Genomic DNA, 21,603 nt, shown 5'->3' with positions numbered 1-21,603 from the left:
TCTCTCATTTGCCAAGGAAAATTCATTAGAGCAAATAGCGGTTTTCTCTCTGTCACATCCCATTAAAACGTGGCAAGAATCAGGCAGAGGGGCCAGCAGACCTGTGTTGAGGTCGCCAAGCAGCCACGTGGGCAGCCGAGCCCCTAGCCAGGAGGAGATCGTGAGACAGGAAATTGCCTTTTGAGAGGCAGAGTCAGAGACGCAGGCTATGTATTACACAAACATGTATACATGTACACATACGCATGTGTGTGATCCAGCTCTCAGCAATATTGTAACCTGGCAGCAGAAGACAAACACGCTGGCCTGGGAGTGGTCGCTGTTCTGGAAACTGCACCTTCCAGCAAGTTCAAGTTGAAGAGCCAGTCAGTCTGTGAGGCAAAAGCAGAAAAGGAGCAGCACCCTGGGGCCCGGGGTCCTCTGCCCGGCATGGGTGCAGGCAGGGGCTCGGCAAGTGTTCTCCTGTGTCTGATACTGGGTGTTGTTCTCCCAGCCGTGGCTGGCCTGGAACGCTCTGACCACTGCTGCGTGCGAACATGCCCCTGCCTGGGTTATAGGACCACAGCCTTCGGGAAGCTTACAGTGACCCTCGGCAGGAATTCCCCTTCTCCTCCCTGCATAGCATCTGCCATCACTACATTGCCACTGAGTCGGTTCTTCTCTGACAGGGAGAGTCATCAGGGAATGGCCAGGACATCGTATATTGCAATGGACTGAAGTCCAATTCAAAATGGCTTAGGGTATGTAGCCCAAGGCCCAGGTGTGATCATCAGGCATGGCTGGATCCAGGTGGTCATATTGGAAATTTGTCCCCATCTTTGGTCGCTCCTTCTGAGTAGGCTTCATTGCTGGCTTGGTTTCTCCATGTGGCAGCAACAACGACTCCCAAAGCTTGGGGCTTTCATGTGCTTTGCGTCTAGTCATCAGAAAAAGGGGGGCTTTCCTTCAATAATCCCAGCAGACATGGGTATAATATGTATTGGTCTTGCTAGAGTCAGGTGCCCACCTTGAACCCATCTCAGCAGTCAGGGATGGAAGACCCTCCCAGGAGAGGCCTAGCTTGGGGGCCTCCCCTAGAGACACAAGGTGGGGCAGCCCCACCCAGTCACACTCTCAAGAGTGTCACCCAAGTTACATGCCTTGGAGAGGAGTGAGTCCCCAAAGGAAAACAGGGTGCCCTTATGAAGAGAAAGAGGGTGCTGGACAGACAAGCAGAGCAGGTGCCCCTACAGTTGTCAATTCTAATTAGGAAGCAGGGCAGGGGACCATCAGCCAGTTCACCAGAACAGTTGTGCTGGCTTTTACTAAAACATGACCTACTAAGAACATGGCACTCATTAGCGCTGTGCCTCCCTCATCCTTCTTGCCTTGGACAAAGAAGAGCATATTTAGTAACCCCACTTTGTGCTAGCACTGTGATATGCAACACCGAGGCATATCATAGCTAATCCCTCTACTGAGGTGCTCACTACATAATGTTGAAGGCAAAGATGTTAACAAAAACGCCTAAAGTTATACACAAATGTAATCAGTTCTACAGCAAAAGGCTGTGGAGCAACAATCCTGGTTCGGGGTGGAGTGGTTGAAGGTTTCAGAGCTGACAACATTTGAACTGGGCTTTGAAGTATGAATAGGAGCTCACCAGACAGTAATGAGGTATTCAGACGTTGTATGCAGAGGGAAACAAAATATGAGAGGGTGCAGAGTTGTAAGTGACTCTGTCACAGAAACAAAACCTTCTGCAAACAAGAATACTGTAAGCATAGGCTTTGCTGTTAGTGCAGAGCAATCTTTGTGAATAAGTTAAAAAATACTAACTTAGAACATAGGAAGTGTTTGGCAGGGATGTAGGGAGAGGAGAGAGCTGAAGGTGGAAAAACAGGACCAGATGATGGATGATGTGAAAGAGTCTCGGCCTCATCCCACAGAAAGTGAGGAACCATACATGGGAATCAGCCCACAAACACAGGTTCCCGTGAAGCACTATTAAGGCAAAGTCACTCCCTCTCTTTGCAGCGTGTGCTGCATTTTCGGTGGGTATGCGGCTGGACTTTGGCACAGCGCCCAAAGCTTATGGCATTAAAAGCCACACTGACTTAGACGTAGCTGGTCTGTCTGGGAAGATGGACAGAAGCCAATTCCTCTGAACACAGTCCCTTTTCAGACACTTTACGCAGATTGAAAGTCCAGGAGCAGCAGGCTCTCCCTGCGGTGGGGACGGGGACCCCAGGTCATGTCCACGGTCCTGTAAAGTGGGTTGGCCAATGTGTCACATGGGGGCGAGCAGGACCCCCCTCTTCTACTCATGCCCAGGGCACATGTGGCTCACAGCGGCCAGAAACCAAGGACGGGCCTCCCTCGGCCAAGGTTGTTGAAGTGGGAGGATAGTTCTGCAAGCTGAAGGGTTGGTGCATTGTACCCAGGTGAGATGCCCGTCTCCTAGATGCTCATTCTGGGATCTCAAGATCAGTTTCCTCGTTGACTGCACAATACAGGGAGCCCAGTGATACAGCTGAAAACATAAGAACACCTCACTTTTCTAGAACACTTCCCTCCTGCGTGGTCTGGGTCTCAGACACAAACACCTTGGACCAAAGAAATGTTGAGGCTGTGTGTGCCTTTCTGTTTCCTTTAAGCTTTAAGAAAAAAGGTATGAGGTGGCTGATTGCACCAAAAATACAGGCTATTTCTGGCATTCATTCTGAATGCCACCTGACACGGCCAATTTTGGGATCGTACATTTTCCTCTCAAGGACCCTTCGGTCTGGGTTCACAACCATGCAGCCCTGTGCTAGCAAAGTGCCCAGCACGTGGGGTGGCTGCCCCTATAGCACAGCTCCTGTGTCCCGCATTTGGACCAAGCAGAGAGGCACAGAGACCCATCTGAGAAAAACAAACCATAGACGATGGTTCCCACAACAGATCAAACGAGGAGTGAACCAGACAGGAAGCCCCGAGTGAAGGTGGGGCCTGCCCATTCCCATGAGAATCTCCACGCACATCCAGGCGGCCCTTCGTACCTGGGCTTGTTTTTTTCTTTCCCTCCTTGAGTTAACTCATCAATATGCAAACATGCTGGTCTTCATCTAAAAGCAAAACAAAAATCAAGCAGAACCCCCGCTGACGAGCACACGTCAGTCTCCGGATTCCACTTCACTTCTCTGTCTTCCATTACTGCATGGCTTCCCCTGCCCCCACTCTGCTGACCAGGCTTCCAGCCCAGGGGTGGCGGCGGCGCCTCTGAAATGCTCTTGACAAAGTTCCTGTCAACTTCCTGTTGGCAGATGTCAGCCTCATCTGCCTGGTCCTTGCAACAGTATTTGGTCACTTTTGCTGACCTTTGAGAAACCAGGTTTTGAAGTGATTTTTCTGGGAACTTGCAGTTTTTCTGCTGTGCCCTTGGCCACAAGGCTGGATCCTCTTCTCTTCCTAGAAACAATGGAAATCCTTTTGTCTGTCTCCGTACTCAGGGTGTCGCACCCTATCCCAAGAGTTTAAGCACGACCACAATGCTGACAGGTTCCCACATTTAGATGCTCAGCCCTGCTCTCCGGGCTCACATACCCAGCCTCTGCCTGGACATCTCACCTGGATCTCTGGCCGGCAGCTCACACGGAAAGGTTCAGCGCAGGACCCCTGCCTGCCCTGCCCTGCCCTGCTCAGCATGGCAGAGACCAGCAGCGGCTCGGGCCCCAGGCTCAGGAACTTTCTATAAACCCAGTCTCCTTACGTCGCAAGCCCAGTCCATTAGCAAGTCCCGAGTCTGGCCAATTCCCAGGGTCCGAGCCTCCACGTGCCTCTGGGAGCCTGGAGTCCCGTTCCCTGCACCCGGCCCCGCACAGCAGCCAGCGCTCACCCTCCAGTAACCCGTGTGGCCGAGCTCAGAGGCCCCACTGTGCCCAACAGGCCCAACTCCGTCCTTCCTGCCTTCTCCTGGCGCTGTTTGCCCAGTCGTCAGCCTTTCCCCCCGGGACGAATATTCCAAGCTGGCGTATGCTCTTCTCCAGGCTCACTTCAGTCGTCCACTCGAAGGCCGTGGATACTGGAGCTCTGGTGACCCTGAGCCCACCCTGTTACTTCATCCCCTTGCCCTCCTGGGAGTCCTCACGGCCTGAGGGGCCGCGTGTCTGATCCAACTCCGTCTTCTGACCAAAGGAGCTGCAGGTGCCGTGAGCTCGGGGCCTCGGCTGGTGCCGACTTCTTGCCCTTCATCCAGGCATCTGAGGCAGCAGTGGGTGCTAAGGACATTCTGTGCGTGAATTATGGTAAATTGAAGCTGGGATGGGTTAAGTAATGTAAGCAGTTTTAGTAAGTGGTCTGATGACAAAGCAGTGTAGAAGCTGTGCGCACATCGGGCAGGTAACCTTGTAGCGACCTTGAGGCACAGGCCCCATTTTAATTGTTGGGAGAGAAAGAGGTTGGCATTCATGTTGGAGCAGCAAAAACAGATGCGCAGAGGCAGAAATAGACAAAATGTGTTGATGGAATTTAAAAGAGAGGAGTTTTATAGCATCAGAGAAGTTGGAAGAGAAATCGTGCGAAGTAAGTTGAGACTAATAAATGGAGGGCACCCAGCAATGGGCCACAGAGCCTGGGCTGCAGGGGGCGCGGCAGAGGCTGTGAAGGCATACGGGTGCTGAGGTCCTAGGACTCACCGTGTGTCCAGTCCGTAGGCTTAGTGGGGATTCAACAGAAACAATGGGTCTGCTCTATAAAATCTGTTGACTGGGAAAAGAAAAAAACCCACGTTTTTGTGTCCATTAGCAAGAAAATATACTTCATTTCACATTTTAAATTGAAATGTGTGACATTTACCTTCTTTCTCTATTAAAAAAAATCTGCTTTCAAAAAAGTGATCATATTAAGAAGAAATGAGAAATTCTTACTGACTCAACATTCAATCAGCCTGGATCATTAGACCATAGATTACACATGTCACCAAAAATCCTTCTAAACCAGCATTTGACACAAGAATTGAAATGCAGCATTGAACCAGTTTGAACAAATCTGGAGCAGTGGTGTCTGTGCTTTATATATATATATATATATATACACACACACATATATATATATGTATATATATACAGATATAGATATTTTATATATAGATATATTTATAATTTAAATATCTATATCTATATATATTTCTACTTGTCAAGAGATGATCGGTTAAAGAAAGAGAACATTTTATTCAATACTCCAGGTCCGTTGTGGACAGATCTTAGAGAAAGTCTCCTTTTGCATGAGGTTAAAACAACTGCACTCTATTTCTTTACACTAAAGGAGCCTCTCACTGTTAGCCAAAGTCAGAATACTTGAAGCTTAATGTGCTGCGTCTCCTTATGGAAACTCCTTCTGCAGACGTTTGTGGAGTTTTTGTATCAATGTTTCAGAGGTAAAACCACTTGCCATATGTTACTTCGTCCATTTGCCAGAAAACTTTAACCAAAATCACCTTTTTTTCCCTCTATGAATTTTAGAAATTATATTAAAATTCATCAAGATGGCAGATGAGCATATGAAAAGATGCTCCACGTCGTATGTCATTAGGGAAATAAAAATTAAAACAATGAGATCCCACCACACACATATTAGAACGGCCAAACTCCAGAGCACTGACACCAAATGCCGACAAGGACGTGGAGCAACAGGAACTCTCGTCACTGCCGGTGGGAACGCAAAAGGGTACAGACACTTTGGAAGACAGTCTGGTGATTACTTATAAAACTAAACATACCCTTACAATGTGATCCGGCGATCATGCTCCTTGGTATTTACTCAAAGGGACTGAAAACTTATGCCCACACAAATGTCTATAGCAGCTTTATCCGTAACTGCCAAAACGTGGAAGCAAACGAGATGTCCTTCAGCAGGTGAGTGGATAAATAAACTTGGCCTGTCCAGACAGTGGGATATTAGAATGTCAAGTCCCAACAATCTCTGAGGCGATGCAAAAGGGCAGCTGAGGAGAAAATCCTGCAGTCCTGGAAGGAAGCTCTTTGTTCAAGGGACAATCTTTCCAAGCCGCTCTGTTTCTAGGGGCATCTAAACTCTGCCCTTCTGAATGGGGCAGAGTATCAGGAATTTTCCAATTTTCTAATCTCCAGCTCATCTCCAGAATTCACAGTGGAAAACAGTCTGCAGAGGTGCCTCCGTGGGTTCAATTCTTGGGGTCAAACCCAACATAAGACCCAATTTCTAATCAGCCCAGCCCAGAAGCTGGCGGCTTCCTGCTAAGGGCAGCCCACAGCTGGTTCTTCTGTTCCCCTGGCCACCGCCAGGGAGCTGGGTCATGTCTCTTGTAGAACAACAAACCAGCCAAGGGCTACCTGTGAATCTCTACAAGCGGGAGATTCTGGAAAGTTAAAGTTAATGCATCATTGCACGTATGGACTGGGGTCGTGGGGGTGAATTTACCCGATAGACCAACATTTTCTTTTTTAAAAAAATTAATTTATTTTGGCTGCATTGGGTCTTCGTTGCTGCACGCGGGCTTTCTCTAGTTGCGGCGAGCGGGGCCCACTCTTTGTTGTGGTGCGTGGGCTTCTCATTGCGGTGGCTTCTCTTATTGCGGAGCATGGGCTCTAGGCACGCAGGCTTCAGTAGTTGCGGCACGCAGGCTCAGTAGTTGTGGCTAGTGGGCTCTAGAGCGCAGGCTCAGTAGTTGTGGCGCACGAGCTTAGTTGCTCTGCGGCATGTGGGATCTTCCCGGACCAGGGCTCAAACCCGTGTCCCCTGCACTGGCAGGCTGATTCTTAACCACTGTGCCACCAGGGAAGCCCCAGACCAACATTTTCTGTAAAACTTTTCGACAAGTGGAAGACAGTGTGGTTGAAACGTAACAAGCAGGATTACCCAGAAATGACCCCAGGGGCAACTTCCATTCTGAGGGCCACGGCACTCAGACCACCCCTCAGCAGGAAGACCCCAGGGACCAGGTGCTGGGAGCTGCTGGCCCCATGTCCCGAGCAGGAGCTTGCCACCCAGAGCCCTCTCCTGAACACTCAGCCCATGGGAGGGGCTCAGAGGGACGCTCACCCCTCGCAGAGCGGCCCCAGCACGCCACGGCCCCACCAGGACCGGGCGCCCCTCGTCCCCCCAGGCTAAGTCTGCCCCCACCTGAGTGTGAACACACCTCAGCTGCCAGCGCTTCGATGGAAACAGTGGTTTCATTCTCTGTCTCTCAGTGATGGATCTTTCAAATAATGTCACACTCAGGTCCTGGGCCCTAGACTCAGAACTCACTGGAGGAGTGCGAGTGGCCGACGCAGGGGTGCGGGCTCGGGAGCAGCTGGCATGTGCTGACCCCGGGGCTCCTTTTCCCCACCCTCCTCCTGCACCAGAGCCCCCACCGTGGCCAGAAGCTCCACACCTCCTTCCTCTGCCCAGGCCCTTTCTTCAGGTCTGAATTTCACCCATAAACTCCCTGCTGGTGGCTGAGGAGAAGGCAGGAGGGTCAGAGTCAGAGGAAGAAGATGTGAGAAGAAGTTGCCCGGAGGCCTTGAAGGTGGAGGAGGGGGCAGGAGCCTCGAGGAGCTGCAAGAAGACAGGGAAGAGGTTCCCCCAGAAGCCTCCAGAAGGAACTGCCTGTGCATTCACTTCAGGCTTCTGTCTCTACAACTGTAAGATCATAAATATGTGCTGTTCTAAGCCAGTGAATTTTTGGAAATGTTCTACAGCAGCAATGGGAACCCTAATTCATCACCATTTCCTTGTTTTCACTCTCCAGTTTTCTTACTGACTTCATGGTGTGTGGTGATCAGAACTGCATATACTACTCTGTGAGAGGGCAGGGGAATATCGGTCAGATTTGCTTGGTGGCCAGGAAAATTATTTCGTAACCTCAAGAGAAGAGTACAGACCAGAACCTTTGGAGACAGCCTTCTAGAGAATCCTGGGTACCAGGAAGCACACTGACTTTGAATTTTAGTGAATGATTATATTGTCCACAATAACAGTGATGTACTGTATTCTTTTCTACAACTGACCCTGTTCTAAGTCTCATTAGAAAATTGAAAGCCCATTTAAGGAGTCTGGGAAGATGGTGGCAATTTAGTGCTTTTGTATTTTCCCAAAATTCTCCCAGAAACAGACATACTAGATCTGAAAGCAAAACTAAGAACACCCACGGATCCCACAGTTCTGGAACAGTCTGAACCCTATCAACTCAAAACTAACAGAGCTCCCCCAGCACCCAGATTCCCTCCCTCAGGAGAAACTCCTGAGGACTGAATCTGGCCAAATTGATCAGGACGCACAGTAGGGGCAGAGGAGAAGACACCTCGCAGGTGGTCGGGGAGGGGAGACAAGCGGGTTGATTTCTGAACCGCCCAGGCTAAATTGCTCATCGCTTTGTGAAAACAACAAAAGAGGAAGCACCAGGGCTTCAAAGTTAAAAAGCTATGCCAGCCCATTGCTATCTCCTGGCGATTCAGGAAAAGTCTTTGTTTTGTTTTATTTTTAAAAATAAGCAGCATGAACAATCACAGGAAAATCTCCCCGAGCATTGTCAATTCCCTGCCAACAATAAAGGCGAGCCAGGAAAATACAGGGCTTCCTGCTACTGAAACACACCCATAATAGCAATAACTATAACAATAACAGAAGGAAACCACTAAGTTAAAAGCGGGAGCGGGCATGGGCATTGTTATTCTGAGATTAACGTTTTTACATTGAGGTCAGATTGAGTCATTACTTTGATATCACTGAGAATCAAAATAGTGTGAGTGAAAGGAGACGGTCATGCAATGGATGAGGTTAAGTAAAAACACTGTATTCCTAAATTCGAATGGGAATTACGGATATGAAATGACTAGCTTTGTACAGAAAAGGACTGAAAACAGTGACCAAACCCGATCAGTAGTCACCCCCAGTGAGTAGATTTCTCACTAAAACCATCCGTGGCTTCTGGGAGAAATGGAAGATTTCATGTCTGAGTCGGGAAATGCAACATCTAAAACATCGTGTCCACCGGAAAACAAGAAAGCCACCAAAGGTCTCCAGGTCCACGTCAAAAGGATTCACTGAAGAGGCCCCCACCGACTGAAGATGTGAGAATTACCGCACTGAAACACATCTAATGTTTAAATCCACGAGTTAAGAGACATTAAAACAAACTAAAACAAAAAGCGCAAAATCTAAATTGAACCTCAAGGTACAAGTAGTTGATGAGGGAAAGTGTTTTTTGTTTTTTTAAAATAGAAGCTTGGAATTAAAATGTCACTGTTTCACAACTCAGCATACCTGAGTAAATCTAGGCAACCATTTTCAAAGGCTGGTAACATCACCAAGAGAGACAGCCAGGCACCGGGGTTCCCGTGATGGGATCTGCTTTGGTGCCCGGAGGCCTCCAGCCGGCCCCAAAACACTCACCCTTCCACAGCTCTGCATTCTCCCAGCTAAATGAGGCCACAGATTAACAGATACCATGCTGGGTGTTTTGTTTTGCTAAGCAATTATTGTCAACTTTTTGCTTAATGATAGAAATGCAATTACCTCCCATCTTTCAGAGATCCTTAGGGTGGATGCAACAGTACCATATCTGGAATTGCCCCAACGCCCCTGGGGGAGAGTGGTAGGCAGGGCAAAGATGGAACCAGATCGCTCAGCTGTATAACTTATTCTCTCTACTGACAAATTTTCACAATAAGAAAAAAAACAAGACAAACATGCACAAAGCCACACATACTCATTTAGATGAGAACCTGAATGGATTTGGTCCTACAGGGCTTGTGGAGCCACTGAGGGTGGAAATTAGAACCGGGAGACGTTTTTGTTCTACGGCACCTCCTGAGCAGTTTTGCAGCATTAAGAGCATTTTAAGTTGTACCCAAACTCTCACCAAAAAGAGATCTCCCTGATCCATTCTTATGCAAGGAGCTGTGATGTCAGCTTTGTTGATTTAAATTTTAAGCAAAGGGTAGATGGGGGTGACCAGGGGCCGGGAGGTAGGGGAGGTGGGCAGGAGCTGGTCACAGAGACAAAGCTGCAGGGACGCAGGGTGAGCAGTCCCGAGACTACTGTCCAGCACAGTGACTGCAGGTGATAACGCTGGGTCAGGTCCTGGAAATTCGCTCAGGGAGTAGACCTCAGGTGCTCTGACCACACACAGTGGTCACTACGTGAGCCAGACGTGCTAATTAGCTTGACTGTAGTAACTGTTTCACTGTGTGTGTTTCAAACCAGCATGCTGGACACCCTAAAAATTTTAAATTCTTATTTAAATTTTAAAAATTTAAATGCTGAAGAGCTGTGAAAGTGCACTTCTGCTAAATGCCGCCTTCCCGTTGCTTCTGGTATGAGTGGCACCCTCGAAGGCCGCGGCTGTTCCTCGTTCTCCTCTGCAGTCCTAGAAGTAGGTGGTACCGTAACCAAACTGGAGTTGAGGTGCACGGGTCACACGGCCCTGGGAGCAGGTGCCCCAGAGAGCTGCCCTAACGTTCTTGCCCAGGGCTTCCTCTTCCCTCTGAGCTTCACGTTTACCCCAAGGGAGCCTCGCACCCTCCTCACAGCCCCACCTGCTCCTGGTACGTGCACTGCAGGCCTCTGCCCACATCGGCCCCTGGAGCCCCGCACAGAGGGGAGGGCTGGCAGGCGCCGTGCTCCTCCCACAAAGCTGGCTCCACTCGCCTCTGCAACTTCCTTTTTCTCTTTCCCGAATCTCCAGTCCCAGAGCATGTCCCATGGTTAGTGGGCACCTGTGCTGTCTGCCAGGGCCTCCTGATGGGGCTCCCCAGCTGCCCGCCACTCGACACCCTCTGTGTGAAGACAGGCTGGTCCTCTGGGGGTGAATCATGTGGTTACGTACATGCTCAAAAAACTCCAAACTTGTCCTCAGCCTGTGAGGCTCTGCAAATCCAGCCCTGCCTTTTCTCTCCAAACTCAGGTCCCGAGCCGGCCCCTCGATCCCGTGGCTCCAGCCCCCGTGGGCTTCTCTCTGAGCTGCAAGGGGAGAGTTCCATTCCCCTCGTAGGACCCTCACTCTCACTGTCCCGTGTGCTAATCTTCACATCTGTCTGTGCAGCTGTGATTCGGATCTGGTGAACTGACATGGCTTCCAGGTGATCTTTATCCCGCTGATTTGATCACGGACCTAAGCCTCTGTGTTTTCTTGACTGTGTTTTAGCGAAGCCTCTTGCTCCCCGGCGGGTGCACGTTACCTGGGAACAGCCCCGTCTTGCTGGCCCTGCTCACCCTCCACCTCTGGGTCCTGCCGCAGTGCTGGGCCCAGACTGAGTGCTCAGTGAAGGAATTTCTGCCCCTTGGTCTCCACTCCACTCCTGCTGTCTCCCCAGAGCAAGTTTTGTTAGTTCCCCTCCCAATGCGTTTTTCCATTTTCTTGGAAGGAAAAGGGTGCAGATCCTCCCTAAGCCAAGGTCAGCTCCCTTGCAGGGACTTCCTGCAGATGCTGCCGTTGGAGCTGCACCTGGGGCCAGGCACCTTCCCTGAGCGCTGGGTCCTCTGTCTGGAAGGGGCAGGGTGGGCCGTGGGGGACGAAGTCAGACCAGAGATGAGGCCCCATGGCTCTGAGGAGCAGATGCCCAGGTTCCCAGGGGTCATTTCATTCCCATCTCCGCCCCCGACCCTGCTGTCCCCTCAGGAATCATGAGCGGTCCCGACTCCTGTCTCTCCTAGATCCCTGGATGCTGGACCCCAAGGGAGCCTCACTCGGGAACGTGTTTGTCGTTGATGGGTTTCCGTTTGTTGACCAGGCTCAGCAGCTGCAGGAATCAAGCTCTCCTCCTACAGAAACACCAGACCCCCAAAGGGGCCTTCAGTTACCCCTTCCAGTCGCTCCAAGTTAATTAAAAACAAAGTGCTCACTGGTTCAGGTGTCTGCTATTTGTTTTGACAAGGACTGGCTGTCTCTCTGGGAAGAGGCAGCTATGGACCAGCTCCCTGGCACGGCCAGCTGCATCTCAGCTCAGATTGGGACCGAGGCCACTGGCAGAAACTTTGTTCTCCTGACCTTGAGAGGATAACAGCCAGGAGCCCCTTTGGACTGAATAATCCTATAAAGTGCTCAGTGGCCTGGAAAAAATGATTTTTTCAGCTTTAATCCGTTATGATATGTTATTTGAAAATGTAATCTTCCGTGCAAACAAGCAGCACACTGGCCTCCTTTGCTGGCCTGACGTCCCCGTCTGGGCTGACAGTGTCTCTTCAAACCCGTCCTCTGGTCGTGTCTGCAGGCTGTGAACTACTTGCATATTGGGGAACCTCGAGCCGGCGTGAAAAGTGAATTCAGTCCTTAGTAACCAGGTGGCCTTGTCTCTGGGACCCCGGCTAACAGATAGGAAGCACCAGGCTCTGCAAGGGAACTGAACACAAACGTCCACGCCCTCCAGGGACTGAGTACATCTAAACCCTCTAATCCTTTCTGAGAACCTGTCTCGCTTGTTTGGATTACACCAGTTCAAGGGGGGCTTCGGGGTCATGCACCTAACTGGACCTGAGGAGCTGGGGGCTGCCACGGCCGCCCCATGCCCCCTCTTCTCTGCCCAGCAGAGTCCTGCCCTCAGCCCCTGGACACAGGCCCAACCATGGGGAGGGAGTGTAAGGACGAACCCCTGGACACATGCTCTGGGGAACGCCAGGCACAGCCCAAGGTGACGTGTCTGATCAAGGGACCCCCACCGCATCTTCAGGATCCAGTCCCTGGGCTCCGTGGGGCAGAGTAAAGGGATGTCAGGGTTGTGGAAGGAACATAGGTTTGGGTGAAAGAGGGTCTGGGTTTGATCCTGCCTCTGTCACTCAGGGCCTTTGGGAAGACATACTCAGTTCCCACACAGAGGTGCAGGACGATGCTGGCTTCCTCCCTCGGACAAGGAGGTGAGGGTACACCCAGCCTGGCCGGGCAGCAGCTGCTCACATTGGCACTTCCACCCTCTGCCTTATTTGTGCATTATACACTGATCTGTGCTGTGGAGGAAAGGCCCTCCTCCCTCCTGGAAGGGCATCAGGCACGGCACTCGTGAGAGAGGTGGGGTGCTGGGACCCTGCCTCACGGCCTGCCCCCACCATCTGCAGGAAGGACTGTGGTGCCCAGTCACATACGGACTCACAGCAGGAGCGAGGGCACCCACCCCCCCAAGCTCCCTTCCCACCACACGGGGCTCCACCCCACATCCTGCCCGCAAACAAGACACGCAGGCCAGCCTGTCCTCAGGAGCAAGGATGGCCCACGCCCTTCGGGGCAGGAAGAGGCGGCAGCAAGCTTACCTGCAGCATATGGACAGATGGGGTTACTCCAAGCCCTTGGGGACTCTGGCAAAGTCGTGTTGGAGAGAGGGGAGCTACTGCCATCTGGTGGACGACGCTGGAGATGCTGCCCAAGGTCAGGACCCTCTGCTCCCAAAGCAGGAACTGACTCGGCTCTGGACTCACGCTGTCCAACAGAATCACGTGAAATGTTAAGTGTGCTGGTAGCTACAGGAAAAAGTAAAAAGAAATTAATTTTCATAACATTTTATTTAACCCAATGGATCCAAAATATGATTCTTTAACCATGTACTCAATCTAAACATTACTAGTGAGGTTATTTTACACTTTTCTTCCTCCCCAGCACATCTGGGTTCCAGTGTGAATTTCACACCGACCGCACCTCTTGGTGCAGACCGGCCGATTTCCAGGTCCAGGAGCCTCTGTCATCTTGGACCAGTGGTGGCCTGCCAGAGTCTGGTGTCTCCTTTCTGAAAAGTGGAAGAGTCTCAACTACCCTGTAAATTGAGCCTCCAGTACTTACTGGCTGGTATTGTTCCCACCAGGGTCAAAGGTTTTCTAAGACAGGGTTTTGCACTTCATTTGTATCTGTGAAGCTCCTCAGCCACCTGGCAGAGTAGATGCTCAACTTCTGAGTCCCTTTGGCTGCTGAAGTACTGCAGATGAGCGTGAAACCAGACATCTGTTCCTCAAGGTTGGAGGCTGGAGTCCAAGGTCAAGGTGCTGGGGACCTGGGGTTGGGTGAGGACCTGCTTCCTGGTCTGCAGATCCTGTTTTCCCTGAGTTCCCATGAGCACCGAGAAGCTGTTTAAAGCTTCGAGGATGCTGTAGTCACAGGCCTCAGGGGCTGGGGGAGGGAGCAGACCTGTGAGCCTGGGCAGGAGGGCCAAGTCCACTGCCCTAACCTTGATATGTGTTGACCCCAGTCAAGGCATTGAAGAAGGGACATCCTGCACCAGATCCTCGGTCTTTAGTCTGCCTGGGGGTGGGGGGAGAACTCTCTCTCTCTGCTTCTTGACCTACCTACCATAAGGAACTTGGGTAGTCACCCAAAAAACTGAATAAAGCAGACTGAATTGTAATTAAGATGAAGGAAGAAAAAAAGGTGGGCACTAATTAACCAAGGAAAGGAATGATGCTTCAATGGAGACGATGACACAGATGAATGAGTTTGCTGCAGATTTGGTTCCCACCTTCCTAGAATGATCTGCCAAAAGGGAGGCATCCTCAGCCATGGTTTAGTCAACGTGCAGGAGGTAAAACTAACCATTATCCAGGGAATTTGTTGCTCTTCCTGGTATGAAGTCAGTGGGAAGGGATTTCTCCTGGGAGGTCTATGAAGGTCACCATCTCCAACTTTCTGTCCTTGGATGACATGAGAGAATTCACCCTGGAGGAAGACCATATGGATGCCATCTGTGCATCCAGGGTCGCCTCTGTCAAAGCTCTCACTCTGGATGATATATGAGTGCCCGAATTATAAATACGATGAGTGTGGAAGAGTCTTCACCACAGCTGTAACCTAACATACCAGAGAGCGCACACAGGGTGAAAATCAACGTCTCTGTAACCCCTAAGTTTTCTTTTTTAAAAATTTTATTTATTTATTTTTGGCTGTGTTGGGTCTTTGTTGCTCTGCGCGGGCTTTCTCTAGTTGCGGCGAGCGGGGACTACTCTTTTGTTGTGGTGCGTGGGCTTCTCACTGCGGTGGCTTCTCTTGTTGCGGAGCACGGGCTCTAGGCACGTGGGCTGCAGTAGTTGTGGCACATGGGCTCAGTAGTTGTAGTGCACGGGCTTAATTGCTCCACTGCATGTGGGATCTTACTGGACCAGGGCTCGAATCCATGTATTGGCAGGCGGATTCGTAACCACTGCGCCACCAGGGAAGCCCCCGTAACTTATCCTTAAACAACACGAGTGACCTCCATTTGGGAGGAAGCCTCTCTCTGTTCCCACTGCAGCAGGGACTTCATCTAAGCTTCAGCGTTAGTGTGCACAAGAAAATTCAGGGTAGGAAAAACTATAAAAACAGGAAAATCTTTAGAAAAGTAGACAAGTCTTTACCAGGAGAAGCAAGTTGGAAATGAAATAACACATAACTCATGCTGGAGAAGTTATTAAATGAAAGAAATGTAAAAAGCCCTTTACTTATAGAATATGTGAGACTGCACACTGTATAAAACACTCAGTGTAATGAATTAAGGAAAGCCTTCAGTGATTTCCAACCCCTTAGGTAATATTAAAGTTCCCATACTGAGGAGATACCAATCCTAAAATCAAAGTGAAAAAGCCTTCAGCGGAAATTCATGTTAGAAGTCTCAGAATTGGAAAAACCTCCATCATAAATGTTTTACAACACAATTCATCCATAAATTCAAACTTCTGCCTAATGACTTATTATTGAATATAAAATAAAATAAAATGTAGGAACATGGAACAATTTGGGAATGTTGAGTGCAGAATTTTGTGAAAATTATTACATTACAGTCTTTTTTTTTCGCTGTGCCCCACAGGCTTGTGGGATCTTAGCTCCCTGACCAGGGATTGCACCAGGCCCTCGGCAGTGAGAGCGCACAGTCCTAACCACTGGACTGCCAGGGAATTCCCAGTCTTTCTTTTAATTGATGTATTTAAACGTCTGATGTTTAAAGTGGTTACTGTTACTATTGGATTGGTATCTATCCTATTTGTAACTGTTTTCTATTCATTGCCCTTGTTCTTTATTATTTTTTTGTCTTCCAATTTTTTCTCCCTTATCTGGTTTTAACTGAGCATTTTATATAATTTATATAATGCCATTCTTTGTTCTTACTGTATCAATTAATCAATCATACTTCTAGAAAATGTTTGTCACTGTCCTTGAGTTTGCAATATGCATTTACAACTAATCTAAGTCTACTTTAAAGTGACACCATGCCACTTGCAAGTACCTTACAACAGACTACAGGCTTCCCTGCTATCCACTTTCTTATATGTTAGCAATGAACAACTGGAATTTGAAATAAATTATTTATATTAGCACCCAAAAAATGAAATCCTTAGGCATAAATCTAATAAAAGATATATAAGACTTATATGAAGAAAAGTACAAAACTCAGTGAAATCAATAAATATGTAAATAAAAGTAAAGCTAGTCCATGTACATGGTGAGGAAGACACAATTCTGTCACGTTATCAGATCTTCCTGATTTTGACCTGCACATTCAATAGAATGGCAGTCAAAATCCCAGCAAATTATTTTGGGGGTATCAACAAATTGATTTTAAAGTTTATATGAAAAGACAGAAGACCAAAAACTAACCTAACATTGAAGGAGAAAAACAAAGTTGGAACACTGACACCACCCAACTTTAATACTTAAAGTTACCATAAAGCTACAGTGATCAAGACACTGTGGTATTAACAAAAGAATAGACAAACAGTTTAATAGAACAGAATAGAAAGCACAGAAAGAGAGTCATACAAATATACTGGACTGATCTCTGACAAAGGCACACAGGCAATTCAATGAGGAAACAACAGTCTTTTGAACAAATGGTGTTGGAACAACTGGACAGCCACAAGCAAAATAATGAATTTAGATGCAGATATTACACCCTTCATAAAAATCAACTGAAACTGCATCATAGACTTAAATGTAAAATGTAAAACTCCTAGAAGAAAACATAAGAGAAAGTCTAGATGACTCTGGGTTTGGAGATGACATTTTAGGTGCAGTGCCAAAGCCATGATTCATGTCAGAAAAAAATTGATAAATTGGACTTCATTAAAATTTAAGGTACTTCCCTGGTAGTCCAGTGGTAAAGAATCCACCTTACAATTCAGGGGACCCAGGTTCGATCCCTGGTCAGGGAACTAAGATCCCACATGCCACAACTAAGCCCCTCGGGCCACAACTACTGAGCTTGCGTGCCTCAACTAGCGGGCCTGTGTGCTGTAAACTACACAGCCCACACGCCCTGGAGCTTGCACGCCACAACTAGAGAAGAGAAAACCCGCACGCCACAACTAGAGAGAAGCCCATGCACCACAACGAAGAGCCCGCATGCCGCAACAAAAGATCCTGCACACCTCAACAAAGATCCCGCATGCCGCAACTAAGACCTGATGCAGCCAAAAATAAATAATAATAAATCTTAAAAGAAATTTTAAAAGTTCAACCCAATTAAAAATGCACAAACTATCTGAGCAGACACCTGACTAAAGACATACAGATGGCAAAGATCCAACATGTCATAAGGGAACTGCAAATTAAAAGACCTGTTAGCATGGCTAAAACACAGAACACTGACAACACCAAATGTAAACAAGGATATGGGACAACAGGTGCTCTCGCTCACTCCTGCCGGGAATGTAAAATGATACAGCCAGTTTGAGACACTGAAGCTACTTTTCTCCACTGGGGAGGTGAGGCTCAGTTCATTATCTTTCCAAAACGCAAACCTGCTCAGGCACCCACAGCTGGTGCTGAAGTCCACTGGGGTCTCACTCTAGCAGAAAAACCATCACAATCACCACAGACACCATAACCTGCATGATGGTTTTGCTTCTGTGGCAACAGTGCTCACTCCTTCAGAGAAACTTGTCTGACTTAAAAGAGACTTTATGGGACTCTGGAATATGGGGACCGCCTGCTACATGAATGCAGCACTGCAAAATGTGACATATACGCCATCCCTTGGCAACTCTACACCGACTCAGGGGTACTCTCAGATTTGTCGGCATTAAGGATTCTGCATCCTATGTACTAGGCAAGCCATCATCATTGTGATGTTATCAAGCCATCACACCCGTGAGTTGCTGGCTTCCATACACACAAGCAGGAAGATGTCCATGAATTTCTGATGTTCACTGTCAAAGCCATGCAGAAGGCACGTTTGCAAGGTGACAAGTAGTTACAGTGTCACTTCAAGGGCACCACCCTAACATGACCAATATTTAGAGGGTGCTGGAGACCTTAAATCAAGTGTCTCCATTGCAAGGGCATTTTAAACACCTTTGACCCTTACCTGGACATTAAGCTGGATATCAAGGTAGCTGAGAGTGAGAGCCAAGCTTCAGGATAGTCGATGAAGCCCAAAGAGCTGGACCACGAAAACTCCTGTCATTGTAGTGTTTGTCTAAAGAAGGTGCCTACTGCCAATGTTTACTTTGCACACTCCCTCTAAGGTCCTCATCCTTGTACTGAAACAGTTCACAGGTGACAAAATTGCTGAGTAACCATATCCTGAGTGTCTTGACGTGCAAATCTTCCTGTCTCAGCAGAACGCAGGACAACTTGTCTATTTACTCTAGGCTGTGCTGGTCTATGCCGCTTTGAGTTGTCTCAATGGACATTACTTCTGATATGTAAAAACTGGGAGAAAAAAAGAGTGGGATGATGGATGATCTAAGGTCGCCACCTGTGACATGACTTCTTTCCTGAGCCAAACTGCCTATGTCCTCTTTAACACTCAGAAGAGCGAACTGGAAAGAAAGAGTGGGAGTCTGGCAATAGGTAGGGAATCAACAGCCCTTGGGCTGATGACACAGCCATGGGAGCAGATTTAGGAAGCCCTGAAGGAGATGCCTACATCCAAGTTCCTGAGTCACAGGAGAATTTGGAAGAAACACCAACCAAAGGAGTCACCTTAGACCAGGGGAAATTTCTCCAAGAACAAAACTGACCAAAGCCTGAATTCAACCTCAGGAAAACAGAATTCACCCCGGGGCGCTGCAGTGCAGTTGTGATTCAGCAGTCAAAATAAAGAGGTGGGATGAGAAGAATCTCCAGAGGAGGAAAACTACCTGCTAGTGTATGAGAGCTAAGTATGAGAACAGAGGTATTTTTTGCATATCACCTTGCCTTGGTCAGATATGGGATTTTTGTATTTGAGCTTATGTTTTGTAAAATTCAGAGATGTGGGGAATGTGTGTTGGCGTTCTATATGTGAAGATTCATAAACTTTTGGGGTTATAGAGACAGCAGGGAAAGTTTTATTTGAAAATGGGGGTAGAAGGCACTTTGCCTTAATGGTGGAGCTTTTTATGGAGACATGTAAATGCTCTAGGAATAGTTTTTTTCCCTGTATTTTGGCTGCATAGTATTAATATCTTACAGAGTTCTCCTGGTTGCCACCTCTATCTTTAAAAGTTATGTATCCTCGGGCTTCCCTGGTGGCGCAGTGGTTGAGAGTCCGCCTGCCGATGCAGGGGACACGGGTTCATGCCCTGGTCCGGGAAGATCCCACATGCCACAGAGCGGCTGGGCCCGTGAGCCATGGCCACTGGGCCTGCGCGTCCGGAGCCTGTGCTCTGCAATGGGAGAGGCCGCAACAGTGAGAGGCTCGCGTACCGCAAAAAAAAAAAAAAAAAAAAAAAAAAGTTATGTATCCTCTTTCCCTAAAACAATGATCTTTCCACGCAATAAATAGAAAGCTCGTATGAAACTGAAACTAAATTATAAACAGCAAATGTCCAAATCCATAAAGATATAAATACAGGGAAAACTAACTAAATGCTATATGCTATGTTTACTTGCTTCAGTTCATTAAAATAGAAGTTATATAAGAACTTCCTGAAAACTCAATTAATTTTTTTATATATAGTGGGGTACAGAGGAATTCAGAAACATTTACAGCACAAAATGACAATGTCACCAGTTTTCAACATTTCCTAACAGATACACTTACATGTTAGAACATGTTGGCTTGGGAAAACTGAGTATTTAAAACAATGGGGTATTGGAAAAACAGCGACAAACATCCAAAAGAGCAAAAAGGAACAGTAAAAATTACAAGCATACAAGCGATATATATAGAACAAAAAAGAGGATGTCACAGAAGCTGTTCTTGAAAAGATTTATAACCTGAATTCACATGGGGCACATCATGTAAAAGAGTAATACTAGAAACAAACAAAACACAGACGAAAAAAGGGGCAAATAATTATGGACAAAGCAGATATGGGAATTACTTTCAATTATATGAATAATTCCAAGACAATGACACTAAAAAACACAAATTCTGAGCCTGTTCCCCAGTGTTTGTGGAAACTGACTTTATAAAGATAAGCCCGCTGTCACTGAAAGGCAGCATCTTCCCAAAAAAACCCTCCTAAACACACAGGCCTGGACGTGTGCGTTAGTGTGCATGTGGGATGGGAGCCAAGGGTCAGATAGTAAACTTCCACATGGGGACCGTATTTGTTGGATGTACAGTGGCTTTTTTCTTATGGTTCATACTTGTACGCATTACTTGCATCTTATCTGAGAGTATCAAATAAACAATAAAAGTGATGTCATTTTGAGAAAGCATTTTGAAAAAATGGAAGATGTCACAAAGGACACTATATTAGTTTCCTAGGGTTCCCATAACAAATTACCACAAACTTGGGAGCTTAAAACAAGAGTAATTTATTCTCTCAAAGCCCCCAAAAATGTGCTGGCAGGGCCACATCCCCTCCACAGACTCTGGGGAGCCCCCCCAGCCCCCCGCCCTCCAGCTTCTGGCAGCTCCTGGCCTCTGCTGGCTCATCTCAGTCTCCGTCACCACATGGCCTCTCTCCCTGCGGCTCACACTCCCTCTCATCTCTGACAAAGATACCACTCACTGGACTTAGGGTCCACAATAAATTAAGGAAACAACTTGAGATCTTTTTTTAAAATCTTTATTGGAGTATAATTGCTTTACAAGGTTGTGTTAGTTTCTGCTGTATAACAAAGTGAATCAGCTACACGTATACATATATCTCCATATCCCCTCCCTCTTGTGTCTCCCTCCCACCCTCCCTATCCTACCCCTCTAGGTGGTCACAAAGCACCAGGCTGATCTCCCTGTGCTATGCGGCTGCTTCCCACTAGCCATCTATTTTACATTTGGTAGTGTATATATGTCCATGCCACTCTCTCACTTCGTCCCAGCTTACCCTTCCCCCTCCCCGTGTCCTCAAGTCCATTCTCTGCATCTGCGTCTTTATTCCTGTCCTGCCCCTAGGTTCTTCATAACCTTTTTTTTTTTTTTTTTTTTAGATTCCATATATATGTGTTAGCATACAGTATTTTTTTTTTCTCTTTCTGACTTACTTCACTCCGTAGGACAGACTCTAGGTCCATCCACCTCACTACAAATAACTCAATTTCATTTCTTTTTATGGCTGAGTAATATTCCATTGTATATATGTGCCACATCTTCTTTATCCATTCATCTGTCGATGGACACTTAGGTTGCTTCCATGTCCTGGCTATTGTAAACAGAGCTGCAATGAACATTTTGGTACATGACTCTTTGAATTATGGTTTTCTCTGAGTATATGCCCAGTAGTGGGATTGCTGGGTCATATGGTAATTCTATTTTTAGTTTTTAAGGAACGTCCATACTGTTCTCCATAGTGGCTGTATCAATT

General features: G+C 47.7%; 1 long non-coding RNA gene across 3 annotated transcripts in view; it reads right to left on the bottom strand.

Annotated features, from left to right (window-relative positions):
* LOC307179792 overlaps window positions 1–21,603 on the bottom strand; it is a 70,675-nt gene that overhangs the window by 39,796 nt on the left and 9,276 nt on the right. The window contains exons 3-4 of one of the 3 annotated variants that reach the window (XR_013825556.1): window positions 13,222–13,428; window positions 9,086–12,320 (exon numbers count right to left, since the gene is read on the bottom strand). This is a non-coding gene — a long non-coding RNA (uncharacterized lncRNA). Of the gene's footprint in view, window positions 1–9,085; window positions 13,429–21,603 lie in introns of those variants that run through there. The other 2 variants (XR_013825554.1, XR_013825555.1) reach the window with 2 other exon arrangements.

Source organism: Stenella coeruleoalba (assembly GCF_951394435.1).
Source record: "Stenella coeruleoalba genome assembly, chromosome: 21".
NCBI classification, from domain to species: Eukaryota; Metazoa; Chordata; class Mammalia; order Artiodactyla; family Delphinidae; genus Stenella; species Stenella coeruleoalba.
The sequence above is the reverse complement of the archived record's forward strand: the minus strand, read 5'-3'. Positions and strand labels throughout refer to the sequence as shown.